This window comes from Otolemur garnettii, unplaced genomic scaffold (assembly GCF_000181295.1).
Source record: "Otolemur garnettii isolate 467f Iridium unplaced genomic scaffold, OtoGar3 scaffold00007, whole genome shotgun sequence".
Lineage (NCBI taxonomy): Eukaryota > Metazoa > Chordata > Mammalia > Primates > Galagidae > Otolemur > Otolemur garnettii.
Genome location: NW_003852402.1, coordinates 16,295,603 through 16,302,168, shown reverse-complemented (window position 1 = coordinate 16,302,168; position 6,566 = coordinate 16,295,603).

The window sequence follows — 6,566 nt, the reverse complement described above, 5'->3', positions numbered from 1 at the left end:
GTAGAGTGCTGTAGCAACACAGCTCACAGCAATCTCCAACTCCTGGGCTCAAGCGATTCTCCTGCCTCCACCTCCCAAGTAGTTGGGACGACAGGCGCCCGCCACAAGGTCCAGCTATTTTTTGGTTGCAGCCATCATTGTTGTCTGGTGGGACTGGGCTGGATTTGAACCCGCCAGCTCAGGTGTATGTGGCTGGCGCCTTAGCCGCTTGAGCCACAGGCACTGAGCCTAGACACTCTCTTGATCATCAAGGAACTAACCTTCTGATCAGAGAGAGATGTTCAATGTTGTCTACTAAAAATATGATTTGTGGACTGAATAAGTAGCACATGCTATAAGAAAATGTTTTGAAAAATGTTCAAGTTATTAAACATCAGGAAAATGAAGAAAGGCGACCCTGATACAGTTCAAAGAATCACTTTCATAGTGATGGTTTTCTCTAAAATAACTTTAGAACTCAATAGTAAAACTATTCATACATTTGAAAAAGAAATTCACTTGGAAACAGAAAAGTTCTCTATAATTCACAGATTAACAGGCAAAAGAAACTACAAGATATTAAAACATGTAAATGTTAAAACAATATCCAAGTGTTTGAGATACAGTTTAAGCAGTATTTAGAAGAAAGAAAGTTAAATGAATTTGACTCTTAACTCAAGAATTTATAAAAAAATAATATCAGCGTAAATCCAAAGAAGTTAGGGAGAAAAAAATAATAAAGACAAGGGCTATAAATAAATGAAATGGAAAACAAAACAATAAAGAGAGATGATGAAAAAATACAAATGGGCTCTGAAAACGTCAATAAAATGGATAAATGTATAGCAAGGCTAATCAAGAAAGAGAAAGTGCAAATAAACATTACGAAAAGCACATCCACAGATATGAGATTAAACTTACCTTCAGAAAATGCTGCAATCGGTTGTATGCCAATACATTTGGAAATGTAACGTGGACTGTGGCAGACACAGTTAGTTCTGCGTCCTGTTATGATGCCTTGTGCTCTTCTTTCTAAGATATGACATGCTATGCCAACACAGCCCTAACAACTAGGTGGCTTACAGACCACAAATGTTTTTTCTTACTCATATTGCAGGTTCAGTGGGGGGTGGGGTACGTGGGGCCCCGTTTGGTGCACTGACTTGGGATCCAAGCTGATAGAGGACCCAGCATCTCCACATATGCTTCCAGCCTCTCTGCAGCTGGGAAAACTAGAATCTAGATTATTCTGATCTATCTAGATTACTCTCGTAATCAAGAACTTGCTTCTACCTAGCAGCCCTGAAATGCGCTGCTCATGTCTCTCTCCAGGTCAGAACCTGCTGTAATGATGGAATGAAGTTGCTGTCAACCTCCAGCTGTTGGCACCTGTAGGATAAGCTGCTGTGTTCCAGCTGACCCCTAGGTCCAGTCTCTGGGCAGCTCACAGGCTGGTGGAATGACTAAGGCATGGCCATCTGTGCTCACCGTGGAACTATCCTTCAGGCAGTGTGCATTTGAGATTCCAAGTGGTCTTGGCCAGGAGACTTTCTCAGAGCACCACCACAGTCTGGGGTGCTTCCTCCTCACTCCTTCTACCTTCCTACCTGCCTCTTCTTATTTCCCACTGATGGATGTCTCACCATCAAGGCAGTCTGAAGCCTTCCCTGGCCTTCTCCTATCTCCACCTGATGCCACCCCATATCTTTCAGACACCATCCACAATAAACCTTCTTAGTCCCAGAAGTCCAGACCTGATGATAGAATCTCTCTGTCATATTTCACCCTTATGCATCTTCTGCTGGCCAAACTTAGTCATGCTTGTATGTCTGTGCCCATCTTTGAGGGGGGCTGGGCAGTCTAATCCAGGAGGGAGCTGGGTATTGGACTACATTTCTCATTTCTATCACAACTGTCAAAACCCCAAATAATAGAGAGCCAAGCTCTGTCAAAGAAAGTGATACTTATTTGGGATTAAGCATTGCAACGAGAATACACTGGTTGGGTTCAGGGAGGGAAAGGCAGACAAAAGTTTTTAAAGAAAAAAATGAGGATTACATAATTGTGTTGAGATAAGCAGCCTCGACTACATGAATCATGACAAGGTGGCCTCAGCCAGAGGTTGGATGGGCGGTTGCTGGGCTGATGTCCTTATAGAAGGTTTTAGTTTTTGCTTTGTTTTTGTTTTCAAAAATAAGGTTGCGGTGGCCTTTGTGCAAGGTTGTGGTTGTTGCAGAGTCTGTTGTGATAGATTTTGGTATCAGGCACACATTCATAAGAACCTACCCTGATGGCCTTCCCGGTTCTTCCTGGGAGGGTTTTAACACAAGTGACTCCGCTTGGATTCTGGCAACTTTCACACAATATGTGTTTAAACAGCTGTCATTAACCTCTTTTTTTTTTTTTCTTTTTGCCAGCAGAGACCCAATTTTTTTCAGGTGCTTATCCTGCACCCACCTCATGACTCAGCCATTTATAGCCATCCTATTTACCTTCCCAATGGTCGGATCAGCAAGAGGCCAGTGAAATGGGAGAGGAAGTATTCGGGTGCCTTCTGGCTTTAAAAGGCACACAAATGGGGGAAACCCCCTTTTAGTTGGCAGGTGTTGTGTGTGGGTGTGGTCTCCAGAGCTGAGGCAGCACTCCTGTAGCATGACAATGGGGGAAAAGAGAAAAATAAAAATAAACTTTATTTTTGCCAGACTTTCTGTGGGAGCTATTTAAGGGAAAAAAAAATTCATGAAAACTTAGACTCAGCTCCATGTTATCCTGCCTCTTGCTTTTTACCCCCACTTGTCAGATCAATTTCAGTCGCACTCCTCTTCTCTCTCCTTCACACCAGATCAGTCCTGGTTTGAAGAATGAAAACAACAGCTAAGTGGTGTGATCTAACCGGCACAGAGAAAGATGCTAAAATTGACCAGTGAGAAAATGAGGCCTGGATCGATGATTTTCTTTTGACTCACTTGTTAAAAACATCCAAATGCAATTCATTTTTGTCTGTAAAATAAAATAAAACAAAATAGGCTCGACGCCTATAGCTCAACAGGCTAAGGCGCCAGCCACATACACCTAAGGTGGCGGGTTCGAATCCCCAGCCCGGACCCGCCAAACAACAATGACGGCTGCAACCAAAAAATAGCCGGGCGCTGTGGCGGGCGCCTGTGGTCCCAGCTACTTGGGAGGCGGAGGCAGGAGACTCGCTTGAGCCCAGGAGCTGGAGGTTGCTGTGAGCTGTAATGCCACGGCACTCTGCCCAGGGGGACAGCTTGAGGCTCTGTCTCAAAAAAAAAAAAAAAAAAAAAAAAAAAAAAAAACAAAATAAAATCTCCTAAAAAGGAGAAAGGGGACACTAGACTTGTGTTTTTACTCCACATTTGGAGGGATACTTACTGGGTACTTACTATATGCCTGAAAGACTGCTATTGTAATTTTCATACACTCTCTTATCAAAGGACTTGATTGCCCTTTGAATAAAGTTCTAACTCTTTCCCAGGGAGTGTGATGTGACTTCTGTCTCTGACCACTCCCCCCCATCTCTGCTCTAGCCTAGCCCTCCTGATCTTTGTATTTTTTTTTTCCTGTTTATGAAACATATGTAGCATGTTCTTGCTTCAAGGTTCTTGGACTTGCTGTTTACTTTGCCAGGAATGCTCTTTCCCTGGATCTTCCCATGTCTGATTTCTTCTCGCTGACCAGACCTCTGCTAAAATATCATTTCCCCTGAGAGGCCTTTCACAACCATCCTACCTACAATAGCACCACTCCCTTGACCCCTAGTCTCCTATTCCAGTGTTCTGCTTATTTTTTTTCCCATTGCATTTGTAGTATCTGAAATTACCTTCTTTTATTTGCTTTTGATTTCTCTACTTCTCCATTTTTTTCCTGTTTTGTTCACTGCTATATTTTGAGCATTTGGAAGATTGGCTGGCACTCTTGAGGGATTGCTCAATTGTGTTTCTTGAAATAGTTGACCAATAATATACTCTATAACCTTTTTATTTATTTATTTATTTATTTGAGACAGTCTCACTCTGTCACTCTCAGTAGAGTGCTATGGCGTCATAGCTCACAGCAACCTCAAACTCTTGGTCTCAGATGTTCCTCTTGCTTCAGTTTTTCATCTTTTTAGTAGCGACAGGGGTCTCTTGCTCAGGCTAGTCTTGAACTCATGAGCTCAAGTGATCTACTTGCCTTGGCCTCCCAGAGTGCTAGGATCACAGGCGTGAGCCACCGTGCCTGGCCTCATACTCCATAACTTTATAAAGTGGAATACCTAATGTTTTGAAGGGTCAATGACCTCTAGCCAAGACCACCAGGAATGCTTGTGTACTTGAACACATTGGCTTTATCATTGTTCAGTGTGGTTCGGAGAATGCACACCACAGGGAACCATGAGCTATCTCAGTAAGCAGGTGTTAAAAAAGAACTTAAAGGATTTAAGTTCATATTAGGTGATTTTGATTGAGATTTAAGGAAGCAGTACTTTTTTCCTAGATTAGATATATGAGGTAGCAGGAACCATTCTATGATCAGATGTTCTTAATAAATCTCATCTTGAAGTCAGGAAGGCTAGAGCAAAGGTAGAACCGTAACCAGCAGAGCAGCAGCTGTCATTCATATTAGGCAGGATAGAGACAGGCTTGGTGCTTTGGGGGTTTGCACAGTGACCTTGTTTTTATCAGTACTTAGACAACAGCACCCCTGTTTTTTGTCTCACTTGCTCGGTTATAGGGTGACCCTGTGTGTTACTGATGTTCTGTGTAACTGCGTTTAACAGGAGAACACAAAGGCCTAGCTGTGTTGGGCCATCTGGATATCAGGGTCCATTCTTCTGTCTCTTACAACTGTCCTAGGGCTAAAATCTAGTGTCAGCATAGAAATAAGCAAGAAGATTTCTTTTGGCTGTTTAATATTCTCCTCCCCCCATTCTGGATTTGTATTGGGATGACCACGGACCCAGGATAATGCAGGCTAAGGTAGGAAGCAGTGTTTCTGAATGTCAGAAATGCCCTTATTTATCCAATAATGACCATCTCAGCACATGGCTGGTATGCCTAATTTCCAAACGATGAATGGTGTATCTTTTGCATTCTGAATGACTGGACTCATCACTGCCTCAAAGGTCAGATTCAAAACTCTGCCAGGAGCTGGGTGCTAGCTCAGTGGTTAGAGCATCTGCCCTGCACACCAGGAATGATAAGTTCAAATCTTGCCTGGGCCTGAGGAAGGAAAAAAAAAAAAAACGCAGAAGTCTGCCAGGACTTTAATTCTGGTTCAAATTTTTCTCTAAAAACAACTGTATGGCTTTAGGAAAGTCTTTTTTTTAGAAAGAGTTTTACTCTGTAGAGTGCTGTCGCATCATAGCTCACAACCTTAAATTCCTGAGTTTGAGCATCCTCCTGCCTCAGCCTCCTGAGTAGCTGGAACTATAGGCACCTGTCATGATGCCTGGCTACTTATTCTATTTTTCTTAGAGATGGAGGTCTGGCTCTTGCTCAGGCTGGTCTGGAAATCCTGACCTCAAGCAATCCTCCAGTCTCGGCTTCCAAGAGTACAAGGATTCCAGGCGTGAGCCACTGCTCCCAGCCTTCGGAAAGTCTTTTAACCAGTATCCCAGCATCCTCTGGGCTCAGAGAGCACCTGTGTTCCTCTATTCCCGTCCCTGCTATATTGCAATTAATTTATTTATATTCTTCATGGTTAAGACTGTCTCCCACTTGTTTGTATCTCCGGAACTTAACAAAGGACTTGGCACAGGCTGTGCTTCCTATAAATATTAAGTGGATTTAAAATACAGCTTTAATTCCTGGCTTGAATTCACCTCACAAGAACATTGATTGAGTCTGAAAAATGAGACAGGAAGACACTATGAAAATCAGATGGTCTTTTACCTTCAAGGAATTTGTATTCACTTGTGATGGAGTTAAGGATAATAATGATAATATTATTAGCTGGCACTAATTCAGAATAAGGAACACTGTTAGGTACTTTATAGGTACCTGAGTTACTGACATTTTACAGGTGAAGCAATAGATAGCTACTGGGTTGAGCAGCTTCTCTGAGGACCCGCAGTTACCAAAGGACAAAGCAAAGATTGTAACCCTGTGTGACTCCAATAACACTCAGCTATCGGTTTGAGAGGCACCCTGCCATTATATCAGAGCGGAGGTCCCAAACCCAGGTTACAGAAATCGCAGCAGACCTTAATTTTAAAGTGGAGTAGGTTAAAATGCCCAACTTAGGAAAGAACTTCATGTTTTTCAGCAATGTGGGCGAGCCTCGTTAGCTTTCAGTTAAGGCGGGAGAGGATTTCGGTTTTGGCTGCAGACCTGAACATCATTCAGTCAATAACGTTTATTGGGCGTCCACTGTACGCAAAACAGGTACTTCCCGCCACTTCCTCTCCTGCCCACATCCTGGGGCAGGGAGGGGAAGGGGGGAAAGAGAAGAGAAAAGGCCAAGAGGATGGGGAGGGTGGAAGGGTGGGCAGGGGCGTCCAGCCCTGCGCCCCGCCTTCCGGCCCGCGCGGCCACGCCCCCCGGCCGCGCCCTCGCCCCCCAAACCCACCTTAAACTCCCGCCCCC